Source organism: Capricornis sumatraensis, chromosome X (assembly GCF_032405125.1).
Source record: "Capricornis sumatraensis isolate serow.1 chromosome X, serow.2, whole genome shotgun sequence".
In the NCBI taxonomy this organism is placed as follows: domain Eukaryota; kingdom Metazoa; phylum Chordata; class Mammalia; order Artiodactyla; family Bovidae; genus Capricornis; species Capricornis sumatraensis.
Genome location: NC_091092.1, coordinates 31484325 through 31511477, shown reverse-complemented (window position 1 = coordinate 31511477; position 27153 = coordinate 31484325).

Sequence of the window (27153 nt, the reverse complement as noted above, 5' to 3'; positions counted from 1 at the left end):
TGACGTACTCCTTTTCCTATTTGGAACCAGTCTGTTTTTCCATGTCCAGGTTTAACTGTTCCTTCCTAATCTGCATATAGGTTTCTCAAGAGGCAGGTCAGGTTAGTTTGCCCTATTTATATTATACATTAATACTGTACATGTGTCACATTTGATGAACAAATACTAATAACATTATTATTGCCTAACATATATATAGTTTATTCAGAATTCCTCAGTTATTTCCCTATTTTTTTTCTGTTCCAAAATTCGATCTAGATTAGCAATTACATTTAAAAATGATGTTTCTTTAGGCTCCTTTTAGCTTTGAGAGTTTCTTAGACTTGCATTGTTTTTGATGATCTGGATGGTTTTGTGGATTATTAATCATGTCTTTTGTATAATATGTCTCAATTAAGATTTGTCTAGTGTTTTTCTTATGATTAGGTGGGAGTTACTGGTTTTGGGGAGAAAGATAACAGGTGAAATGCCACTTTAATATCATCAGTTCAATTCAGTCACTCAGTCATGTCTGACTCTTTGTGACTCCATGGACTGCAACATGCTAGGCCTCCCTGTCCATCACCAACTCTCTCAAACTCATGTCCACTGAGTCGGTGGTGCCATCCAACCATCTCATCCTCTGTCATCCCCTTCTCCTCCTGCCTTCAATCTTTCCCAGCTTCAGAGTCTTTTCCAATGAGTCAGTTCTTCACATAAGGTGGCCAAAGTATCAGAGTTTCAGCTTCAGTATCAGTCCTTCAAATGGTTATTCAGGACTGATATCATTTAGAATTGACCAGTTTGATCTCTCTGTTGTCCAAGGGACTCTCAAGAGTCTCCTCCAACACCACAGTTCAAAAGCATCAATTCATAACCTTACATACTATCAATATGACTTACCACTGTTGGTATTAAACTTGATCACCTGGGTGAGGTAGTTTTTGTCAAGTTTATCCTTTGTAAGGTTGCTCTGTTTTCCCTTTTCCAAATTGTACCCTTTAGAAAAAAATCACTATCAACTGCTCACCTGTAAAGAGTGAAGTGTTATGCTCCATTTTGTGGAGAATGGAGTATCTATGTAAGTTACTTAGAATTCTTCTTCAAAGGAGATTTGTCCCTCCTCCTCCCAGCCTTATTTATTCAATCACTGATTTATATATAAAAGTATGGTCTTATGGATATTTATTTCATACTTTAGATTATACTCCAATATTTTAAAATATTTTTTAATCTTTTATGCAATATTTATTTTGTTTCTCATTTTCTTCCAGCTGTGGCCATTGTGAACTTTTTCAGTTAGCATCTGTATCCCTTTAACATGCTCCAATTATTTTTAAGCTATTTCTTTCTTTGTGGCACTACAAGGCAGCATGATTTTTTAGGTGGCCTGAAAAGTCTTTAGGATTAAATGAAAATTTCCCAAAACTTTAAAAGATTAGTAGGACCTTATGAGATTCAGAAAGATCGTCCATGCAAAGGGGGAAGCATATTCAAAGACGAGATGTGAAAGAACATGGTATCCTTAGAAAAGCAATAATGCTGTATAGCTTCTTGGGATTGTGCTCAGAATCAAAAGAGTGATTGGAAAGATAATTTGAAGATGACCTTTGTTAAGATTCTTCCCGTTTAGACTTTATCTTTGAATCTCTAGGTATATAAAACAAGAACATAAAGTCAGTTGAGAGAAATTATTAGAAATTAATATATACATGTTTTAAATTAGCAAATGAACAGTGTTAAAAAGAGAACACCATATCTTCACAGTGAAATTTATCTTCTTGCAACTGAAGCCAGTACTGTCACATTCTGATAACATATTAAAAGTATAAGAAAAATAATTGAGAGGCCAGGACATTATAACTGGTAAAACAGTATAGACCCAAACTCTCCCAAGTTCATAGCTTTGTGATTCCTACTCTTCAGAGTGGTTATTGATCATGGAACCTATCATTAGAGATGATGATTGTCTCCAACTCTCTTGATAAATATAAATATTTATAAAAGACATATTTGATAAGACCTATTAAATCATTTGTATAAGCTATTCATTTGATGGGTTTTGTATTAATCTACTCTGGCTGCTATAACAGAATACCATAGGCTGAGCGACTTAATCACCGAACCTTTATTTCTCATAGTTCTGGAGGCTAGAAGTCAAGTTCAAGGTGCCAGCTTGGCATCAGGGCCTTTTTCCTTGCTTACAGACAGCTGTCTTTTCATTGAGTTTTTACCAAAGGCCCCCTCTCTGAGGCATAAATAGTAGTTTTGGGTTTGGGGGACACAATTCACTCTTTGTTTTGTTGTTTAATCACTAAGCGGTGTCCAGCTCTTTTGCAACCCCGTGGATTGTAGCCCACCAGGCTCCTTTGTCCATGGGATTTCACAGACAAGAATACTGGAGTGGGTTGCCATTTCCTCCTCCAGGGGATTTTTCACAGATCAACCTGCATCTCCTGCATTGATAGGCAGATTCTTTACCCCTAAGCCACCTTAGCCCTGTTAGAAAGTTATATTCTAACAGGAGAGTCACAGCTGTCCAAATAGAGTTTGCAAACATTTTAAGCACCACTTAATTTTTTTTACCAAGCTCTCTCTCGCTAAAAAAATAAATAAATAATACATTTGCCAAAATTTCAAAACAAATTCTTTTATAGTAGAGCCGAAACATAACTTGTTTAAAAACACATTTAATAGAGGTGACTATTCTTAATTACAACAGATGTTATTAATAAACTTAGAAAATATGGATGTTTTAATATCTCGTGAGAGTGCATGACAGTCCATCTATCCTTGGGGACCAAAGAAGGCAAACTGGAAGGGTCATAGTTTTGTTTGAACTCACTGTGAGCACATCATCATCCCCATTATTTATATCCTTTTTAAGGAATATCATACCTGAAAATATACTTGACCGATTACAGTTTTATAGAAAATTTCTAATTGGAAAAGACAAGTCCACACCGTCATAGTGATTTCCCATAACTCATGTGCTTCTTATGCTGTGTAATTTACAATTGCTCTTCTTCTTGAACAGGATTAAAGTCGTATGTCATGGTTGATTAGATAGCCCCTTTGTACCCTCAGGTTCAAAGAAATAAATGGGAACAATTTCCCTTTCAATAGACAATGGTGGATAAAGAAGCAAATACACAAGGTCAGCCATAATCAGCCTGCATGGCTGTGGCAGTGCCTGAAACATATACAGTAATAGACCTGATTAAGAACACCTTTTATTTCTGATTATAATATTTTCCTCTGGATTATAACACTATGCCCTTGGAATTTTCAAAGAAAATAAAGACTTTATAGATTCTTTAAAAAGATTATGATAAAAATAGCAAACTGTCTCATGCTACCATTCAAAATTCAAATTTATTTTTAAAGGTTTTCCATTTCTCTCCTAATGTGTGATATACTTTGAGGAAGGGATTTTATTTGTTTGACATATTCCCTTCTCTGATTCAGTCCCACACAATATAAAAAAAATATTTTTCAATTAAAGATTGCAGTTAATATAGTGAGCTTTGAAAAAGTCAAAACCTCAGTCTAGGCTTCAACCATAGTGACTTTTAGAGAGTTTTATTTCTTTATTATTAACAATATTATGTTTGCTCTTAGGTGTAGTAAAGACAGAATTGGTCAGAGAGATGAAAACAATACAGAATAGTTTAGCTTTCTTATTTTCTTGTCAAAAAGCTTTGATAACAGAAAGGATTTCTGGCTCGTTTCTGTGTGTGTGTGTGTTTTCCATATCCAGAAAGAAATTTACCTTGCCAATATGTTATTTGAGATGGCATTGTTTCCTGGGAACAGTACCCAAGAGGAGGGCTGTATCCCTTTTCTAGTAATATACAACCCACACAGCAGGAAGAAGTCAGTTCATGTACTTTTGAAATAGATTTTAAACTTTGAAAAAAATATGAATCTATCAGGATTGATGGTACGTATGTGTGTACATTATCTTTGCCTGTGTACTCAAATGGGGCATCTGTATTTAATCTGACAGTATATCTCATGAACATACAAATTGAGCAAGTTTCATATCTGAGGTAATCAAGTTCTCTGTGACAACCTCAGCAATCTTCCTGTTTCAGGGTTGGTGACATATCCATCCTCCTGGATAAAGCCCTGACTAATAGATGAGAATGTTAACATCTTTCACTCTTTATATCTATCCAGAGATAATTCAGAGGACAAAGGAGATAGTGTGTGCCACATTAGGGCTTGTTTTGTTCATTCCTTAGACAGTTAAGTGGAGACAGGTGACTATGAAATATGACAAAGCTAATATTTATTTTCAGCAGTAATGTTTTTACTTGAAAGCATTCCTTTGGTGAGGGGATTTATTACCAGCTCATTTATATAACTTATTTCTATTTCAATGAAAGTTTGTAGTTAGTTATGTGATTATGAGCCACGCCAGGACTTCTGAGAACATCCTGTCTAAGAAAACAATTTCTAACTTGTCAAGCACCTATTCCCTTTGGAAAAGAATCAGATGGGAAATTCAGTTATTCAAACAGTAGTTTAAAGCTACTGTAGACTTAGAATTCCTTTTACTGCTGGAATCAATGTGTTGAAAGACAGGGGCATTTGGGGATACATGAAGAGTTTTTGTGTTGCTTATTAAGAAAAAATGTAATAGGAGCTACATGAAGATCATAACCATAGTGGTATTGAAAATGCATTTATTTCTTTCCCTTTTCTACTACCTTTTCTGGATTTTTTTTTTTTTCACTTTTGTGTCCTAATTCTACAATGTCTTTTAGGACCAGAGACAGAAATATTAGATGCTAATAGAAATATTAATATGGTGAATGAATGCATTTATCCTTTTTCTTCATCCCTTCCATAATTTACAATAATAATACTGAGCTTTGGAATTATTTAGAGGGCATGAAAATAGGACTGTATCAAGAAAAACAAATCTCATGTTTTTGGCTTTCACACCACGTGTTGATTAAGAACCTTTCCTCAAGGAAACTTTCTTCATTGTTGGAGGGCTTGTTGTGAAGACCATTAAAGATTTTTGTGTTACAGGGTACATGAACTATTTTTTACATGATGCAGAAAATAAAAGAGGAACATTTAGGATATAGCAGAAAAATATTAGTCAAGCTCTTTGAGGTTGCTAGAAAGAGACACACCTGGTTACTTTCAGTTTTGGAGATTTGTTGTAATATGCAAGAATGATTTCTTTTAAAGACCACTCCATCAACCATGTAGTTTCAGATGTATACCACAATTTAAAAAAATTGGAAAATGTAGTCAGTGTTCTTTTGCTTGGCTGAAATAACCTATTTTCTCTTTGTAATCCTAACACAGTTGTCCAAATGGAGAATTTGACTTGAGTTAATAGACTGCTATATCATATAGAGCAACTTCTGGAGAGTTGGCCTCCTTCGTACAGCCCATATACTATTGCTTTCAAATAAAGAGTTGATGCCTAATTTGAGGAGAGCAGAGATGGTTTTAGTGAGATATAGTGTCAAAACTAAGTCATTGTAGCCAATGCATGAGAGAGAACACTGAAACTAATGATAAATCATTAGCAAATGTATACAGTTGTACAAGAATGGTATTAAGTATTGATGATAGTATTTTTTTTTCAATTGGAGGATAATTGCTTTACAATGTTGTGTTGGTTTCTGTTATACAACAATGTGAATCAGCTTTAAGCATACAGAGCCTTCCTCCCACTCCCACCCCGCCCCCCATGCCACCCCTGTCAATAGTATTTTGATCCTGATAAGGTCCATCTCTTTTGTTTCCCCCTGAAACTATCTGTTCTTAGGGTACAAGCTAATATGCATTTCCCCTTAGGGCACAATTTGGGAAACTAGTAATATAACTGGTGATATGCCACTTTGTTGATTTTAAAGTAATATTCAAACACCTTTCCTCATCCCTAATTGGCTAAAGTATTACAGAACCAAATTACATAATCCCAAAGAAACATAGTCATAGGAATATATGTAATATCATACTGAATTGCCTCATTCTTCTAATTTATCCTACATAATTTAGGTTTTCTTTGTCTTATCCAAGAATACCTCTGCCATTTGTTATTCTTCAGATAGTTGAAATATGGTATTCCTAAGTAAGATTTTAGAAACTCTGTAGGACAAAGGAGCCATGGGAATCTTGTTTTAGGGTCTATGTTGTTTGGTCATTGCAGGAGTTACACTTTGCAGGTTAAGGTATATATTGTTTAGCAGAGAACTAATTTTTATAACTTTCTTCAGAAGGATTTTGGATATTTGCAAGCACTTTGAGGTTTTATATGTATTACCTGGAGCTCATACAGTACAAAGAGATAGCATACTTAAAGGAGAGATTAATAATTTAGGGCTTATTTGTTTCATAATTTTTAGAAGAAGAGGAAAAAGTAATGGAGCATGATTCCAGATGATTGAAGGATGAAATGATTCAGTGGTTCTGCTACCATTAAAATCTGAATAAAGTTTGAGAATTCCTAAGAATAGGCTAGTTATTATAAAATCAGGTCATCCAGATTATTATTGGATTTTAACACTAAAAGCCTTACATCCTCTAGTTTCTAGTTTTCCAGAGATTGTCTCAGATTTACAACAGAAAGTCCCATATTTTGGGAACCCCCACAGTCCCAAGGAAACCAGCACTATTGGTTACCTCCTCATGAGAAATCTTAGGCCAAAATCACCCAGATAATTAAGCTACTCCCAAATTCCTGATTCACACAAAAAAATGTTGGTGGCTTTAAACCACTGTTTTTATTTTTTTTTTAACATTTGTTTATTTTTTTGATTGTGTGGGGTCTTCATTGGTGCGCCAGCTTTCTCTAGTTGTGACAAGAAGGGGCTACTCTCTAGTTGCTGTGTATGGGCCTCTCATTGCAGTGGCGTGTGTTGTTGCACAGCACAGGCTCTATGTTGAGCAGGCTTCAGTAGTTGTGACATGTGGGCTCAGTAGTTGTAGCTACCAGCCTCTAGAGCACAAGCTCAATAGTGGCACATGAGCATAGTTGCTCCTTGGCATGTAGGATCTTCCCCAACCAGGGATTGAATCTGTGTCCCCTTCATTGGCAGGTGGTTTCTTTATCACTGAGTCACCAGGGAAGCCCTAAACCACTCTGTTTTGTGATAATTTCTACACATCAACTAATAACTAATACAGTACCCATTTTACAATTGAAGAAGTAGAAGCAGACATTTTAATTTCAGAAAAAAAAATATCTTTTAAAGAATTGCTTAACCCACATATCTAGTATGAATATAGATTCAGTGTGATTGTGGACAACAATTACATTAAGTTATGTATGCCAAAGTGATATAAAATTAAAAAAATATATATGAACCATCAATAATTCATGTTTTAGCAATGGCCTGAGATTTGAAAGAGAACAACAAGAAAGCATTATTGGTAAACACCAGAAATTTCTGATATCTTCAGAATTTACTAACGAGGAAATTGAATACTCAGCAAAATTTTGAATAAATTAAGATCACTTGCTCTCTGTATGCCATCAATATTTTGAATAACTTGCTCCAGTCAACACCTTGTCTTCCTTTAGACTGCAGACAATGAACTGGCTTACATATATTTGGGTTTAGTAGTGCAATGAGGTTTTCACAACAAGCTTCACTGTTGCTATAAGTATTTTGAATAAACCATCAAACATGCTCAAAACAGATGCATATTTTAGCAAATAGTCTGTCTTAAGTAGCCCAATAATGAAGGTTTTACTTGCAGCAATATCATTTATTGCATTATTTAAATTCTTTTCTGTTATATACAGAGCTGTCGCCAAAGGCCTTCTAGAATTCCAAGGGGGGGAAAAAAAAAAAAAAACACAACTGCCTTTTAAAGTTGAGTAGTTAGAAAATTGATAGTTTAGCATTTTATATCCCACCAGACTTGCATGAAAATTGTACTTGTTGAGGATAAGTAAAAAGAAATCTTTTTTCACACTCAAGTCAGAAGATTTTAAAATTAATGAAGTTTATTGTTTTTTAAAATATATTTTCAGCTAAATATAATAACATTAAGGTCAGATGAAGTTGGACTTTGGATGTGAAATCGAAGACTTTGAACTTTACTTGCATTCCAGCAATTCCTCAATCTTGCTACACCTCAGAATGACCTGGAAGCTTTAAAACTACATACTCCAGGACTCCAACCCAGATTGAATAGCCAAGGTAGTGTCAATTTTCTTTTTGCTTTTATTTGTTTTTACAGTAACTTGATGAAAGGAAAAAAGGAAGACAATTTCAAGGAAATGCACAAGATGGACTGATAGAATGAGAAGAGACAATCTCTTGAGAGACAGTGGAAGCAGGTATTTTAGATAAGGGTTTTTTAATATGCTTTTAGGCATAAGGTGAGTGCTAAGATTATGATAGTGTCGTAATGAAACACTTTGTTACTAATGTCAAACATTTCCACAGAAGTCTGTTTCTCTTTGCTATTTTTGGTTTGGTCTTGTCCTGCTCTTGTGTGCTCTTGCTTTAAAGGCCAGATAATGTTAAATTTACATCTGTATAGAATAAACCACCAGAAATTCAAACAGTTAGAAATGTCATCCTATCAGCCTGGGTTCTGCTTTGAATTATGCCTTTCAGTCAAAGGAAAGCTTGGGCTACCCCTGAGGTTACATTTGATCCTCAAATCTTTCTGTCCCCACCAGAAGAGAGGTTACAAAGAGAGAAAAATCCTCAAACAATATTTCTGCAAACAACTAACACCTAAACAGAGGAGAGAGGATGAGCAGGGTCAGGAGAGAAAAGTCTCAGATGAGAGTGCCCATTTATGTACAAAATAATACTACGTATCACTCTTGGAGGTGGAGGCATTATTAGATGAAAGCACTCTCATTTCATCAAAAGAAGAACAGGCAGCCTCAAACCACCCTGGAGGTATGTCTAAGCGTGTTGATATTAAGTGGCAACTTGCTATTATATGTGTTCTATCAAATATCCTTGATAGGTGCTCTTTGCACCCAGTCCAATTCTCAAATTTGGGAATATTTGGGAATTGGATTATGTCATAATAATTTAATTTATTTTGTCTTATGTCAGCAACTATATATGTTTATAGAGTACACAGTTTTGTCTACTGTAAGAAAAAATTGTGTACTCTATAAATTTCTCTGCTTTATCCATTCCGTCACCCCCCCAAAAAAAATCAATCTAGAAGATATTTAGAAATGTAAAGAAAGATGTATGTTCTCTCTCTGAAAGCAAATAAAAAGGTAACTTAATAAAAAAAAAGATGTATTATAAACCAAGTTGTTTTTTGTTTGTGTTGTTTTCCACAATGCTAGCTGTAGCACTCCCATGTATTTGAATGACAACCTACATACACGTTCAGACATGCTCAGAACAAACATTGGCATGATAATCAGACTAGGCATCTCTGCTGGGAAAAGAAAGGCTACAATACTGGTCACCAGAAGGAATGTCAAAACATCTCTTGTGGTTATGGGAGGAAAGATCATAAAATATTAACTTTACCATTTGCAACATTGTACACTGAATTTTCTCACACATCTGTCCTTGGATTCTGGAGTTACTGCAATAATTACATCTGCGAATCAGCTGAAGTAAATGTTAAAAATAATACAAATAATTACAGTAGCAAGAGCAGCAGTTGACAGGTTATTGAAAATCTGTTTGGTGTCAACTACCTTTGGAATTGACAAAGCTCTGTGAGGGCAGGAAGTTTTGTCTGATTACTGCTATATTCTCAGTACCTAGAACCATGTCTATGACTACAGTATGGGTTCACTATAACTAGTGTGGTTGAACAAATAATGAACTACTACATTCCAGTCATCATTTTTTTTAATCAAAAAGCAAACAAGACAAATAAGGTATTTGCCTTCATAGAACGTATAGCCTAGTGGATTATTTTCCATTGAATATATATACACACATGAACATGTAACTGAGAAATATCACATAAGGGTAAAGACTTTAAGGTTTGTACATTTAATCATTTTTTAAGTTATTTTGCTATTTTTTTAAATCTTAATTTTATTGGAATATAGTTGATTTCCAGTGTGTAAGTTTCAGGTATACAGCCAAGTGTTTCAGTTATACATATATTCTTCTTTAGATTCTTTTCTTACATAGGTTATCACAGAATATTGGCTAGAGTTCCCTGTGGTATACTGTAGGTCCTTGTTGGTCATCTATCCTATATGCAGTGGTGTAGGTATGTTCATCCTAAGCTCCTGAATATTCCCCCCCCCCAAAAAAAAATGTTTCCTTTTTGGTAACCATAAGTTTCTTTTCAATATCTGTAAGTCTGTTTTGCAAATCTGTTCATTTATATCATTATCTATGTAAGAGTTATATCCACATAAGTGTTATATCATATGTTTGATATCTGTCTTTCTCTGTCTGACTTACTTCACTAGTATGATAATCTCGAGGTCCAGCCATGTTGCTGCAAATGGCATTATTTCATTCTTTTTATGGCTGAGTAGTATTCCATTGTGTGTGTGTGTGTGTGTGTGTGTGTGTATAAAACCTCTTCTTTAGCAATTCATCTATTGATGGATATTTAGGTTGCTCCTATGACCTGGCTATTGTAAACAGTGCTTCAGTGAATATTGGGTGCATACCTTTCATATTATGGTTTTCTCTGGATGTATGCCTAGGAGTGGGATTGCTGCACCATATGGTAGTTTTCATTTTACTTTTTAAAAGAACCTCTGTATTGCTCCCCATAGTGGTTATACCAATTTACATTTATACCAACATTGTAAGGGGTTTCCCTGATGGTTCAGACAGTAAAGAATCCACCTGAAATGTGGGAGACCTGGGTTTGATTCCTGAGTCCAGACGATCCCTCAGATCTTTAATTGGATGATAATTGCTTTACAGTGTTGTGTCGGTTTTGTTGTTACAACTATGAGAATCAGCCATAAGTATATATATCTCCCCTCCCTCTTGAGCCTTCCTCCCACCCTACCCCCATCCCACCCCTTGTGATGATGGCTATTTTGACTGGTGTGAGGTGATACCTAATTGTAGTTTTCATTTGCATTTCTCTGATAATTAATGGTGTTGACCGTCTTCTCATGTGCTCTTTGGCCATCTTTATGTTTTCTTAGGAGAAATTTCTCAGATCTTCTCCCCGTTAATTTTTTAAAAAATACTGAGCTGTTTTTATATTTTGGAGAGTAATCCCTTGTTGGCTGCTTTGTCTGCAAATATTTTCTCCCATTTTGTGGATTACATTTTTGTTTTGTCTGTGCTTCCCTTTGCTGTGCAGAAGCTTTTAAGTTTAGTTAGGTCCTATTTGTTTATTTTTGTTTTTATTTTTATTACTCTAGAGGCGGATCAAAAAAGAGCTTACTACTATGTTTCATGTCACAGAGAGTTCTGCCTATCTTTTCCTCTAAGAGTGTTTTATAGTATCTGGCCTTATATTTAGGTCTTTAATCCACTTAGAGTTTATTTTTTTGCGTAAGGTGTTATGGAGTGTTCTAATTTCATTCTCTTACGTGTAACTATCCAGTTTTCCCAGCAGCACTTATTGAAGAGACTGTCTTTTCTCCATTGCATATTCTTGCCCCCTTTGTATACAGTAATTGACCATAAGTTCAATTCAGCCACTCAGTCATGTCTGACTCTTTGCGACCCCATGAACTGCAGCATGCCAGGCTTCCCTGTCCATCACCAACACCCAGAGTTTCCTCAAACTCATGTCCATTGAGTCAGTGATGCCATCCAACCATTTTATCCTCTGTTGTCCCCTTCTCCTCCTGCCCTCAATCTTTCCCACCATCAGAGTCTTTTCAAATGAGTCAGGTCTTCACATCAGGTGGCCAAAGTATTGGAGTTTCAGCTTCAACATCAGTCCTTCCAATGAAAACCCAGAACTGATCTCCTTTAGGATGGACTGGTTGGATCTCCTTGCAGTCCATGACTATAAGTACATGGGTTTATTTCTGGGCTTGCTGTCCTGTTCCACTGATCTATATTAAAAGTTAATTATTGTGCCTTTTTCCCTATTAGGATGTAAGTTTCACATGAACTGGAACTCGTCTGTCTTCTTCACTATATCCTCTAATGCCTAGAACAATATCCTGCATATGATACTCAATAAATAGTTAAACTTTTGATCATTCTGCCTACACTTGGTTTACATTCCCTGGGCATTTATTTATCCCCCTTTGAAAAGGGGGAGCTTACACTGAACCTCCAGTACTTTAGTTGAAAGATGTCTGAGTAAAAGTCACAGAGAAAGGACTGAAAGATAGGAAGGAGAAACCAATAAAGAATATTTCCTAAAAGCAACTGGAAATGACAAAATCACAAAAAATGGAGAACAGATTAGAGGTTTCCAAAGGTTAGGAGTAGGGTGGAATGAAATAAAGTGAGTATAGCTATAACAAGGCAAGTCAAGGATCCTTGTGGTAAGGGAATTGTTTTGTGTGTTGATTGTGTCAATGTCAATGTGTACCCTGGTTGTGATACTGTACTGTAGTTTTCCAAGATGCTGCCATTGGGAGAAACTGATTAAATGATACATAGGTTCTCTCCATGTTATTTCTTATAATTGCACGTGAGTCTACAATTACCTCAAAATAAAGTGTTTAGTTAAAAAAAGTCACTATTACTGTGTCAGAAATAATGCACTAAGAATATTTAGATACTTAAAATACAGATGGGAATTTTGCTCCCCCATAGAAGGCTCACTTCTAACTTCAGTTTCCAAGGATTGATAGAGATATCTCAGAGGCCCAAGCCAGCAATTACTGACAGAAGACAAAGTTGTATGCTACATAAATGTATGTGTTTTACCATCTCTATTGCCATGAAAAATATTTCTAAAATCCAAAATGTCATGTTTTCAAGTTATTCTCAAAGCTGCTGGCAGTTGTAGCTGTTTGTAACATTGATTCTCAGTCTGGAATGTATGCTGAACAACTTGAACATAACTCTGGGATTTGGCATATAGGTCTGTTTGCTCTTTTCAATGATTTTGGATGACATCCAGACAAATTTATAAACGTAATATTCAGAGCATACGTCTTTTCGTTCCCAGCCTTATCCCAAGACATAAGTCACTTCCATGGTTTGTGCTTGGGTACTTTTCCCCCTCTTATTTTAAGCAAGAAAGCAAGAGTAAAAAAAAATACACACACACACACACACACACACACACACACACACACACCCTTCTGGATCATCACTTATATGAAAATTGTATGGAAAAGGAAGATCGATTTTTAAATAACAGCCTAGTATGTGAGTCTCCCAGCATTGCAGTCTCCAACTTCTTGGCAGCAACATTACGTGTTTGTTTGGTATCATAGGTAAACAGTACTTAAATATAAATATACATCAAATCTGGTACTGATATTAAGTCCAAATTCTTAACTTCTTTGAAATCTGATGTAAAGGTTACAGACTAACTCCTCGAGCTTCTGGTGTTACCTGACATCAACTCACTTGACAAACAGTAAGTCTGTATATACAATGTGGTCACTATAAATAGTGTGTGAAAAATGTTTGATTTTATGAACTTGTAAAACTATCACAGTTTGTAAATATTTAAATCTATTCTACTTTTATGTGATTTACAAGCTTCTATTCATAGATTGCTTCTAATGCTTATAGAAAACTGCATTCATTATTGTTAAAGTGCTTCAATCTCATGGAATCTAGAATTCTTTTCTACTTGATACTTAATATAGCACATTTAATAATTTTATAAACTGTTATAGCACCTGAAATACAAATTATCTCCTTGATAATTATGTTTTTATTTGTATATAGTTGTCTGATAACTGTTATGTCTTTAAAACTTTTAGTTTTCCAAATGGAAATCTATGTTCAATATAAACATATGTAACACATAGAGAACAAGACAGTCATATTTTCATTCAAAAAAGACAGCTATTTAGACTTTTAGTCAAAAAAAGCTTTTAGTCTAGTCAAAGTTTGACTAGCTTTTAGTCTAGTCAAAGCTATGATTTTTCCAGTGGTCATGTATAGATGTGAGAGTTGGATCATAAATAAAACTGAGTTCTGAAGAATTGATGCTTTTGAACTGTGGTATCAGGGAAGACTCTTGAGAGTCTCTTGGACTGTAAGGTGATCAAACCAGTCAACCCTAACTGAGATCAGTCTTGATTATTCATTGGAAGGACTGATGCTGAAGCTGAAACTCTAATACTTTGGCCACCTGATGCGAAGAACTGACTCATTGGAAAAGACCCTGATGCTGAGAAAGATTGAAGGCAGGAGAAGAAGGGGATGACAGAGGATGAGGTGGTTGGATGGCATCACCAACTCAATGGACATGAGTTTGAGAACCTCTGGGAGTTGGTGATGGACAGGGAAGCCTGGCATACTGCAGTCCATGAGGTTACAAAGAGTTGGACACAACTGAGTGACTGAACTGTACTGATTTAGCTTTTTAGTGATTGTGTTCATACATATATGTACACATGGTTTATGTATTTCATTTCATTTAATTTTATTTTTTTACAATATGATAGTTTCCAATACATACATAAGGGAGACTTGTGTATTTTTTAAATTTATTTATTTGTTTTTGAATGTGCTAGGTCTTTGTTGCTATGTGGGTTTTTATTTCAGAGAGCATGGGCTACTCTCTAGTTGCAGTGCATGTGCTTCTCATTGTGATGTAGCTTCTCTTGTTGTGGAGTGTGGGCTATAGGGCACACAGGCTTCAGTAGTTACAGCTCCTGGGCTCTAGAGCACAGGCTCAGTAGTTGTGGCACAGAGGCTTAGTTGCTCCATGGCATATAGAATCTTCCGGGATCAAGGGTTGAACCCATGTTACTAGCATTGGCAGGTGGATTCTTTACCACTTAGCCACCAGAGAAACCTCTGCATTTTTAATTAAATCAATTGGATTTATTTTTTTTTTTTACTTTCACTTTCTAACTATATGAGTTTTGGATAATTCATATAACCTCTCTGATCTTTATTTCCATATCTGTTAAATTAGTATGATAATACCTTATACTTCTCCAATTTATTATGAACAATAAATGAAATAATCCATGTAACATTCTCATAATACCTGGCTTTCAGTGAGTGCTCAATGACTATTAGCTATAGTTGTTGATACCATCAGTACTAATACCACCACCGCCACCACCAATATTACATACTTTTATGTTCTGCAATTGTCTTTATTACAATAAGCTTTTCTACAGGATATTAGGACTCTATTAAAAACATAATTTAATATGCATGCATTTCATTGCTTTATCATTCTTAAAAATATGTTTTATAAAACAATAATTTGTTGAACATCTTTGGGAGTAAAACTTATTTTAAACTATTTTTTCTATACTATATTTTTCTTTGAGAATAACCTACTACCAATTCCATCAAGTGGTCATCCCAAGTATTTTAATTCAGTGCTGAGTTATATAAATTTTTATTACCTGGCCTTGGGAATCTAAATTATTTTTTATACAGGCTAAATAATTCTATATTCCATCTATTAAACAAATCCAGTAGAACCAACTTAATTTATAAAAAGGTAATTGTATGCAGTCATGTTGTTGTTCAGTCGCTAATTTGTGTCCGACCCTTTGCAGCCCCATGGACTGCAGCACACCAGGCTTCCCTGTCTTTCACTTTCTCCCATAGTTTGCTCACGTTCATGTCCATTGAGTTGGTGATGCCATCCAACCATCTCATCCTCTGTCACCTCCTTTTCTTCCTGCCCTCAATCTTTCCCAGCATCAGGGTGTTTTCCAATGAGTCAGCTCTTCACATCAGGCGGCCAAAGTATTGGAACTTTAGCATTGAAAGGTTGTTGCTGAACAAAAAGACACCAGGATTCTTGGCCTCTGGAGGAGAAAAATTCAATCCGGGGCCAAAGACGAGGATTGATTGCTCAGAGCTTTTGTGTAATAAAGTTTTATTAAAGTATAAAGGAGATAGAGAAAGCTTCTGATATAGGCATCAGAAGGGAGCAGGAAGAGTACCCCCCTGCTAGTCTTCAGCTGGATGTTATATAGTCACTAGCAGTCTGTTAATGAAAGAAAGGAATGCCTTAAAACTTAGAATGGCACCAGGCCCCTCATCCATAAGATGCATTTTGGGATAATCTTGGCACCAGATGATTCATCCCGGGCCATAAAAAGATTGACTTGAATCTTGTAGAAGGGCAGATTACCATACAAATAGTTTTGTTTACATAGATTAGGGGAACAGTGTCTGAATATAACATACTGTTTTGTCAAATAGATTCTGAGCCATTAGGTGGAATCACTTGAAGACAGAGTCTGGGGTAAATGTATGGTACATTAACATAGCTTAAAACAAACATTTCCATAAGAAAAATGCATAGGTTAACTCAAGGTTTGAGAATAGTTAACTTCAGGTGAAACCAGGTTTCATTATGACAACACAGTATTTTAAGAGAAACCTCCTTTTAAATTTGTATAGAGAAGGAAAAAAAATATCACTAGTTTGTTTCCTCCTGCCGTTTAAGAGAGATAAAAATTTCTGACACTTGCAGGCTATTTCCTCCGTTTGGAGACCCCTGGCCTTCCTGCCTGTTACCCTCTCAGCATCTGTTCTTCCAATATTCAGGATTGATTTCCTTTAAGATTGACTGATTTGATCTCCTTGTTGTCCAAGGGACTCTCAGTCTTCTCCAGCACCACAGTTCGAAAGCGTCAGTTCTTCATTGCTCATCTTTCTTTATGGTCCAACTCTCACATCTGTATATGACTATTGGAAAAACCATAGCTTTGATTATGCATGTGTGCCTGCTAAGTTGCTTCAGTCATGTCGGACTCTTTGTGACCATATGGACCATAACCCGCCAGGTTCCTCTGCCCATGGGATTCTCCAGGCAAGAATACAGGAGTGGGTTTCCATGCATTCCTCCAGGTGACTGTTCCAACCCAGGGACTGAACCCATGTCTATTATGTCTCCCAGATTGGCAGGCTGTGGTTTTTACCACTAGTGCCACCTGGGAAGATAGCTTTGACTATGCAGACAATTATACAGTTATGAGCTTGATGTTTATTTTCATGCTTGCATGCACATATATATCTTATTTTCTATACTGATCACTCTATGTATTTCTACCTATCTATTGATTAATATAACAACACAGGCATCTTCATAGTCATATAAGTAGTGGACTCAATAGTTACTGGCAGTAGGATTACATCTAGAATATTAAAGGAAAATCTTTAATCTATTAAAAATCTCATAATTCTAAGCTATTTTACATTGTTAGATGACATTTTGGAATTAGGCCATAGCTGGTAGCAGTGATGGAAAGAAACAATGAAAAGAGAAAATGATTGGTAAAGCTGCTAATGAACTGATTTGACACTGTGTTTAGCACACAGAGTTCATTATAAACTTGTAGATGACAGACATTTAGACTATTCTGAATGACAATATTAAGAAAGAAACTAAAGCAGTCTGTAGCTGATACTGCAAAAGTCATCTACAGTGTTGAAAAGGTTACATGTGATTTGCAAGACTGAACATTTCTTGATGAACTGAGGATACATATGTAAGTTTGTGTAAGCTGGAATTTTAATGATATAGCTAAAACTCTTATTGGAAGGAAACATATTTGACAACTGGTTTCTAGCATTTTAAAAAACATCTGAACATTAAAATAATCAATTCCTAAATTAAATGTGTTATTTAATATTTATTATAATACATAAAGAGACAAATGAAAATTATTTTTAAATTGTGGAGGGGAGTTAATGAACTCTCTAAAGTATTGAAGTTGCACAATGGAAACAAGGTGAGCCTTCTAGACACCTTGTTTTAAGAAGAAATAAAAGAATGGCTAATGCTGTCAAAATCCATGCCAAAACTATTCTCATTAAACAAAACACCTGCAAATTTTAGTAAAATTAGATGTCTTCTATATGGGGAAAACTGGCCAAATACTGAAAACTCAGAGGATATCAAGAAACACATGAAGGAAGAGTCTGCAGCTATGGATTTCAAAGTGGTATTGCTAAATTTGTCAATCTCTTGTTTAGAAAGGCAAGCATGGGCATTTACAGAGTTACCTCTTCGTATTTCTTGTATTCCATTAGGCATTGAAAGGATCCAGGCTTGGGAGTTCCCTGGTGGCCTAGTGGTTAGGATTCTGGGCTTTCACTGCTATGGCCCAGGTTCAATCCCTGGTTGGGGAACTGATATCCCATGAGCCACACAACCTTGTTAATAATAATAATAATAAAAGGAAGCTTGAAAGTGAAAGTGTTATTCACTTAGTCATGTCTAATTCTTTGTGACCCTATGGACTATAGCCCGCCAGGTTCCTCTGTCCATGGGATTCTCCAGGTAAAAGTACTGGAGTGGGTTGCCATCCCCTCCTCCAGGGGATCTTCCAGACCCAGGGATTGAATCTGGGTTCCTGAATTGCAGACAGATTCTTTACTGTCTGAGCCACTAGGGAAGCCCGGTTGAGACTTACTGAAGTATTAAACAGGAAGTAGTCTATGGCTGGTTGGGGAGAAGTAGAGATTTCAATAACACATACAACTCTGTGTCATAAGTAAAATAATACTATACTAGCTCCTTTGCCACATAAACCCCTGTAAAATGCTGGTACATAGATAACTTGGTTTATTTGAAGATAAATAATTGCTAATGAGGAATCAGCAAAAGATCTACAAAAATATGCCATGAAAAAATATAGGCATACCTTGAAGATAGTGTGCATTCACTTCCAGATCACCACAATAAAGCAAGAGTTTCCCAGTGCATATAAAAGTTATGTTTACTGTAGGCTATTAAGTGTGGATAGCATTATGTCTTAAAAAACAATGCATATCCATTAATTTTAAAAATGATTCTATTGCTAAAAGAAAAAACGCTAGCCATCATCTGAGGCGTCAGGGAATCTTAATCTTTTTGCTGGTAGCATGTCTTGCCTTGATGTTGATGGCTACTTACTGATCAGGGTGGCTATTGCTAGTGGTTGGAGTGGCTGTGGCAATTTCTTAAGATGAGACAACAATGAAGTTTGCTTCATGATTGTCTCCTCCTTTCACAAATGATTTATCTGTAGAACATAATGCTGTTTAATAGCATTTTACCCACAGTAGAACTTCTTTCAGAATGGGGGTCAACCTTCTCAAACACTGCTACTGCTTTGTCAACTAAGTTTTTGTAACATTATAAATCTTTTGCTGCCATTTCCACAGTCTTCACAACATCCTCATCAGGTGTAAATACAGTCTCAAGAAATAATTTTCTTTGCTCATCCATAAGAAGCAATTCCTCATTCATTCAGGTTTTATCATGAGATTGCATCAATTAATTCACATCTTCAGGCTCCACTTCTGATTCTAATTCTCTTGTTATTTCCACACTATCTGCAGTTAGCCTCCTGCACTGAAGTTTTGAACCCCTCAAAGTAAATCATGGGGGCTGGAATCAACTTTCTGCAAACTCCTGTTAATGGTGATATTTTGACCTCTTCCTGTGAATCACAAGGGTTCCTAATGGCATCTAGGATGGTGAATGATTTCCAGAAGATTTTCAATTTACTTTACCCAGATCTATGAGAGTAATCCCTATCTATGGCAGCTATAGCATTTATGAAATGTATTTCTTAAATAATAAGACTTGAAAATCAAAATGACTTCCTGATCCATGGGCTGCAGAATGGATGTTGTATTCCAGGCATGTAAAGAACATTAATCTCTTTGTCCACCTCCATCAGAGATCTTGGGTGACCACATGCATTGTCAATGATCAGTAATATTTTTGAAAGGAATCATTTTTTTCTTATCTATAGGTCTTAACAGTGGGCTTAAAATATTCACTAAGCCATGCTGTCAATAGACATGCTATTGTCCCAGCTTTTTCTTCCATTTCTAAATCACAGGCAGAGTAGATTTAGCATAACTCTTAAGGCCTCTAGGATTCAGAATGGTAAATGAGCATTGGCTTCAACCTAAAGTCACCAGCTCCACTGCCCCCTAACAAGAGAGTCAGCCTGTCTTTTGAAGCTTCTAAGAAAGGCGTTGACTACTCCTCTTGAGCAGTGAAAATCCTAGATGGCATTTTCTTCCAATAGAAGGCTGTTTTGTCCCCACTGAAAATCTGTTGTTTAGTGTAGCCACCTTCGTTAATTATCTTAGCTAGATCTTTTGGATAACTTTCTGCAGCTTCTACATCAGCACTTGCTGCTTCACCTTGCACTTTTATGTGATGGGAAATGCTTCTTTCCTTAAACCCTATGAACCAACCTCTGCTAGCTTAAAACTTTTCTTCTGCAGCTTCCTCACTTCTCATAGCCATCATGGAATTGAACAGTTAAGACTTTGCTCTAGATCGGACTTCAGTTTAAGGGAATGTTGTGGCTGGTTTGATCTTCTATCCAGACCAATAAAACTGTCTTTATATCAGCAATTGGGCTATTTTTCATTCCTATCACTCATATTTTCATTGAAGTATCACTTTTAATTTTCTTCATGAACTTTTCCTTTGCATTCACAACTTGGATAATTCTTTGGAAATGTTAATGAAAACAACAAGGAGATATCACCTCACAATGGTCAGAATGACCATCATCAAAATGTCTACAAAGCATAAATGCTGGAGAGGGTGTGGAGAAAAGGGAACTCTCCTACAGTGTTGGTGGGAATGTAAATTAGTATAGCCACTATGGAGAACAGTATGGTGGTTCTTTAAAAAACTAGAACTACAGCTGTCATATGATTTTGTAACCCCACTCTTGGGCACATATCTAGAGGAAACCATAATTTGAAAAGGTACATGCATGCCAATGTTCATTGCAATGCTCTTTACAGTAGCCAAGACATGGAAGCAACCTTTATGTCTATCGAGAGATGAATGGATAAAGAAGGAGTGTGTGTGTGTGTGTGTGTGTGTGTGTGTGTGTGTTTATCTTTCCAAAAATGCAGCTCTTGGTTTCATTGATTTTTTTTTGAAAGTTATATTTCCATTTTCATTTGGCTTAAAATATTTTCTGATTTCCTCTTTGATTTCATCATTGACCCCCCCTCCCCTCTGTTTAGTTGCAACATGCTATTTTGGCTTGATGTGTTTGTGCTTTTCTCATTTTTATTTCAATCAGCCTCCCTCTGTCTTTTGACTGGAATATTTAGTCTATTGACATTTAAAGTAATTATTGATGAGTATGTACTTATCGCCATTTTATTGTTTTCCAGTTGTTGTTCTTTTAATTCTTCTCTGTTTGTTTCTTCTTTTTGTTTCTATTTGATGTGGAAGTCAGTCACATCTTTCCTCAGAGTGTGCTGACAGTTATCACTGTGGTAGACAGTGGGTCTGGAGATGGAGGAGTTAGATTCCTGTGCAGGGTGTGAGGTGTGACTTCCTTTCTGCTCAGTCATCATCATCTCCCCATCAGGGCTGAGGTCTGATCCCGTTATTGGAGCAGAAACTCCCAGTGTCAACCTCTAGCTGGCACTGTTTTCTTTTAATGTGTGTTTTTCCTGGTCTCTGTACCAGGATTTTTACTCTGATGAAGGGGAACACTGAAGTAAGTAGGACTCCTATGCTTACATAGATTTGATCCTCTGCCTGTGTCAGCATCTGTTGTTGTTGTTCAGTCACTCAGTCATGCCCGACTCTTTGCAAACCCATGGACTGCAGCTCACCAGGCTTCCCTGCCCATCACCATTTCCCGGAGTTTGCTCAAACTCATGTCCATTGAGTTGGTAATGTCATCCAACCGTCTCATCCTCCCTTGCCCCATGCTCCTCCTGCCTTCAATCTTTTCCAGCATCAGGGTCTTTTCCAATGAGCTGGCTGTTCCCATCAGGTGGCCAATTTGGCATCTGTGGCTCCAATCAGATGTGGCCCATGGTTGCGTCTTTTCCCTGATGGTGACCACCCCAGATATAGTGCTTTACTGTGGCATGGAGTGAATAGTGAATGGAAGTAAAGCTATGATCAACTTAGACAGCATATTAAAAAGCAGGAATATTACTTTACCAACAAAAGACCATCTACTCATGTTTTTCCAGTAGTCATGTATGGATGTGAGAGTTGGACTATAAAGAAAGCCAAGTGCTGAATAATTGGTGCTTTTGAGCTGTGGTGTTGGAGAAGACCCTTGTGAGTCCCTTGGACAGAAAAGAGATCCAACCAGTCCATCCTAAAGGAAATCAGTCCTGAATATTCATTGGAAGGACTGATGCTGAAGCTGAAACTCCAATACTTTGGCCACCTGATTCAAAGAACCGACTAATTGGAAAAGATCCTGATGCTGGGAAAGATTGAAGGCAGGAGGAGAAGGGGGCAGCAGGGGATGAGATGGTTGGATAGTATCACTGATGTGATGGACATGAGTTTGAGTAGGCTTTGGGAGTTGGTGATGGACAGGGAAGCTTGGCATGCTGCAGTCCATGGGGTTGCAAAGAGTCAGACATGACTGAGTAACTGAGCTGAACTGAATTTGCTCGTCTTTGACTTGGGGAGAGAGTAAGGCTGTCACAGGAAACCTAGAAGCTGTGGTGCCATCAGAATTCAGGCTGCTTCTGGGGTACCACTTGAGTAAGCACCAGCCGTGGCCATCACTGCCCAACCTGGGCTCTGTTCCAGGATTCACTTGCTTCTTCCTTCCAAGGCTGAGTTTTTTCCTAGGTCTTCTTAGAAGCCCTGCATCCAATGTTGCCCTGTGGCTTGGAGTGATCAGAACCAAGGTGCATACTTGGTTTGGGCAATGGAGCTCAGTGTGGTGAAGCAGTTGTAGGGAAACCTAGCAACTACTAGGGCAGACCTCTCTCAGTCTTGGCTGTTAGTCATTTAGTTGTGTCGAACTCTTTACAACCCCATGGACTGCAGCCCACCAGGCTCCTCTGTCCATGGGATTTCCCAGGCAAGAATACTGGAGTGGGTAGCCATTCCCTTTTCCAGAGGACATCCCTGCACCAGGGGTCAAACTGGGCCTGTTGCATTGCTGGCAGATTCTATATCGTCTGAGCCATCAGGGAAGTCCTGCCTGGGAGCAGGCTAACATCTGCATGAATAGTCTAGGCTTTACAGCGTTTTTACCTGTCCCAGCATTTCTCCAGTCTGCCCGGGGTGGGGAGAATTTGTCTTCTATGTATAGAACTCGAGGACTGAGTCACCCAGTCTGTAGCTTGACCCGCTCACTCTCCAGTGAGGCTGTCTGCCCCTTTCAATCTGTCTTTTCCTTTGAGACCCCTCCCAGGGGCAAAGGTCGGAATCCAGTAACTTTTTCTTCTCATCCTACCTGATTATGTGTGTATCTTTCTTACAACCTTGGTCATATTGGAGTCCTTCTGCCAGTTTCTAGTTAGTTTTCCGTGAGAGTTCTTCCACATGTGGATGTATTTTTGATGTGTTTGTGGGAAGAGATGAGCTCTATGTCTGTCCTCCTACTCTCCCATCCTAATCTGTTTCTTCTAACAGTATATAAGTACTAAAGACATGCCCACCAATTTTGCAGCTTTGGCTGCCAAGATTCCTGTTAGGAATAGATCTATTATTTCTTTCAGGTAAAGAACTATTTATATTGGTAGATGCCCTAATAGCTTCTAATAGTCTGACTGTGCCTGCTAAGATTTTGAAAAGCAGTTTGAATTTCTTGCCTTAATGTATTTCTCCAAGTTTCCTAACACTTTATACCCTCGACTGACCTCGAGACTTTGTGAATCACCTAACAGCTACCATCTTACTTTCTCCAGCTGTGTGTATTAGTCACTCAGTTGTGTCTGACTTTTTCAACTCCATGGATCGGGACCCAACATGATCTTCTATCCATGGGATTTTCCAGGCAAGAATACTGGAGTGGGTTGCCATTACCTTCTCCAGGAGATCTTCCCAACCCAGGGATCAAACACGGTTCTCCCGCACTGCGCGTAGACTCTTTACCATCTGAGCCACTAGGGAAGACTTTCTTCAGCTGAGTTGTGCCCATTATTTTCCCTTGTTGAAATAATCCTCCTTAATTCAAACAGATTTATGTTTCTGGCTTCCTCTGTACAGTTCCTGAGACCTGTCAGGACCTCCAGAAGGTACTTCCCTTGTAGACAAAATTTACCACAAACCCAAATTCTGTGGTGCAGTATGTCTCGTGAAAAATCTGGAGTCTCTCATATCCCAGTATTCCACCTGGAAGGATTAGAACAAATTCGAAGAGCTCAGAATGCAAAATATGTGGTGATTGACCTGAAAGAAACTTAGTAATCCTGGAGAGTAGCCCAAGATGCAGTGAACCAAAAGGACTCCATGTGTATCTTTATCTATTTGCATCTAGGAGCTGTATCCAGAATTGCCAGCAGGTGTCTTTGCGTCCTATCTCTTTGCCAAAACTGTCAAATTACTAAAACAGCTAGTAATGAGTTTGATATCCCTTATTCAAGGAAAAATAACCCATGGATTAAGGAAGTACAGTGTCTTACAAACAGGAGGAAGCACAAGCTGGAATCAAGATTTTCAGGAGAAATATCAATAACTTCAGGTATGCAGATGACACCACCCTTATGGCAGAAAGTGAAGAAGAACTAAAAAGCCTCTTGATGAAAGTGAAAGAGGAGAGTGAAAAAGCTGGCTTAAAGTTCAACATTCAGAAAACAAAGATCATGGCATCTGGTCCCATCACTTCACGGCAAATAGATGGGGAAACAGTGGAAACTGTGTCAGACTTTATTTTGGGGGGCTCCAAAATCACTGCAGATGATGATTGCAGCCATGAAATTAAAAGACACTTACTCCTTGGCAGGAAGGTTATGACCAACCTAGACAGCATATTGAAAAGCAGAGACATTACTTTGTCAACAAAGGTCCATCTAGCCAAGGCTATGGTTTTTCCATTAGTCATGTATGGATGTGAGAGTTGGATTACAAAGAAAGCTGAGTGCTAAAGAATTGATGCTTTTGAACTGTAGTTTTGGAGAAGACTCTTGAGAGTCCCTTGGACAGCAGGGAGATCCAACCAGTCTATCCTAAAGGAAATCAGTCCTAGATGTTCATTTGTGGGACTGATGTTTAAGCTAAAACTCCAATATTTTGACCACCTCATGTGGAGAGCTGACTCATTGGAAAAGACCCTGACGCTGGGAATGATTGAGGGCGGGAGGAGAAGGGGATGACAGAGGATGAGATGGTTGGATGGCATCACCGATTCAATGGACATGGGTTAGGGTGGGCTCTGGGAGATGTTGATGGACAGAGAGGCCTGGCATGCTGTGATTCCTGGGGTCACAAAAAGTCGGACACGACTGAGTTACTGCACTGAACTGAATGAGTTTTATAGAGAGTTAGAAGAAGTAGTGCAGAAACGGGCATGATTGACCAGGAGATTGGGAACTTTGTTTTTTTGTTGAAGAGATATGGTAAATTTATAGCATTATGTAATTTTCCTCTGTACAATGTAGTGACTCGCTATTTTTATTTTTATTATTTTTATTTTTAATACAATTTTATTTATTTTAATTGGAGGCTAATTATTTTACAATATTGTGATTGGTTTTGCTATACATCAACATGAATCTGCCATGGATATATACGTGATCCCCTTACTGAACCCCCTCCCACCTGCCTCCCTGTACCATCCCTCTGGGTCATCCCAGTGCACCAGCCCCAAGCATCCTGTATCATGCATCAAACCTGGACTGGTGATTCACTTCATATATGATATTATTCATGTTTCAATACCATTCTCCAAATCATCCCACCCTCTCCCTCTCGCACAGAGTCCAAAAGTCTGTTCCATATATCTGTGTCTCTTTTGCTGTCTCGCATACAGGGTTATTGTTACCATCTTTCTAAATTCCAAATATATGCATTAGTATACTGTATTGGTGTTTTTCTTTCTGGTTTACTTCACTCTGTATAATAGGCTCCAGTTTCATCCACCTCATTAGAACTGATTCAAATGTATTCTTTTTAATGGCTGAGTAATACTCCATTGTGTATATGTACCACAGCTTTCTTATCCATTCATCTGCTGATGGACTTCTAGATTGCTTCCATATCCTGGCTATTGTAAACAGTGCTGCGATGAACATTGGGGTACATGTGTCTCTTTCAGTTCTGGTTTCCTCGGTGTGTATGCCCAGCAGTGGAATTTCTGGGTCATATGACAGTTCTATTTGCAATTTTTTAAGGAATCTCCACACTGTTTTCCAGAATGGCTGTACTAGTTTGCATTCCCACCAACAGTGTCAGAGGGTTCTTTTTTCTCCCCACCTTCTCCAGGAGTTTTTGCTTGTAGACTTTGGATAGCAGCCATGCTGAGTGGTGTGAAATGGTATCTCATTGTGGTCTTGGTTTCCATTTTTCTGATAATGAGTGATGTTGAGCATGTTTTCATGTGTTCGTTAACCATCTGTATGTCTCCTTTGGAGAAATGTCTATTTAGTTCTTTGGCCCATTTTTTGATTGGGTTGTATATTTTTCTGGAATTGAGCTGCAGGAGTTGCTTGTATATTTTTGAGATTAGTTCTTTGTCAGTTGCTTCATTTGCTATTTTTTTCTCCCATTCCAAAGGCTGTCTTTTCACCTTGCTTATAGTTTCCTTTGTTGTGCAGAAGCCTTTAATTTTAACTAGGTCCCATTTGTTTATTTTTGCTTTTATTTCCAATATTCTGGGAGGTGGGTCATAGAGGATCCTGCTGTGATTTATGTCGGAGAAAGTTTTGCCTATGTTCTCCTCTAGAAGTTTTATAGTTTCTGGTCTTATGTTTAGCTCTTTAGTCCATTTTGAGTTTAGTTTTGTGAATGGTGTTAGAAAGTGTTCTAGTTTCATTCTTTTACAAGTGGTTGACCAGTTTTCCCAGCACCACTTGTTAAAGAGATTGTCTTTTCTCCATTGCATATTCTTGCCTCCTTTTTCAAAGATAAGGTGTTGATAGGTGTGTGGGTTTATCTCTGGGCTTTCCATTTTGTTCCATTGATCTATATTTCTGTCTTTGTGCCAGTACCATACCGTCTTGATGACTGTGGCTTTGTAGTAGAGCCTGAAGTCAGGCAGGTTGATTCCTCCAGTTCCATTCTTCTTTCTCAAGGTTGCTTTGGCTATTCGAGTTTTTTTGTATTTCCATACAAATTGTGAAATTATTTGTTCTAGCTCTGTGAAAAATACCGTTGGTAGCTTGATAGGGATTGCATTGAATTTGTAGATTGCTTTGGTTAGTATACTCATATTCACTATATTGATTCTTCCGATCCATG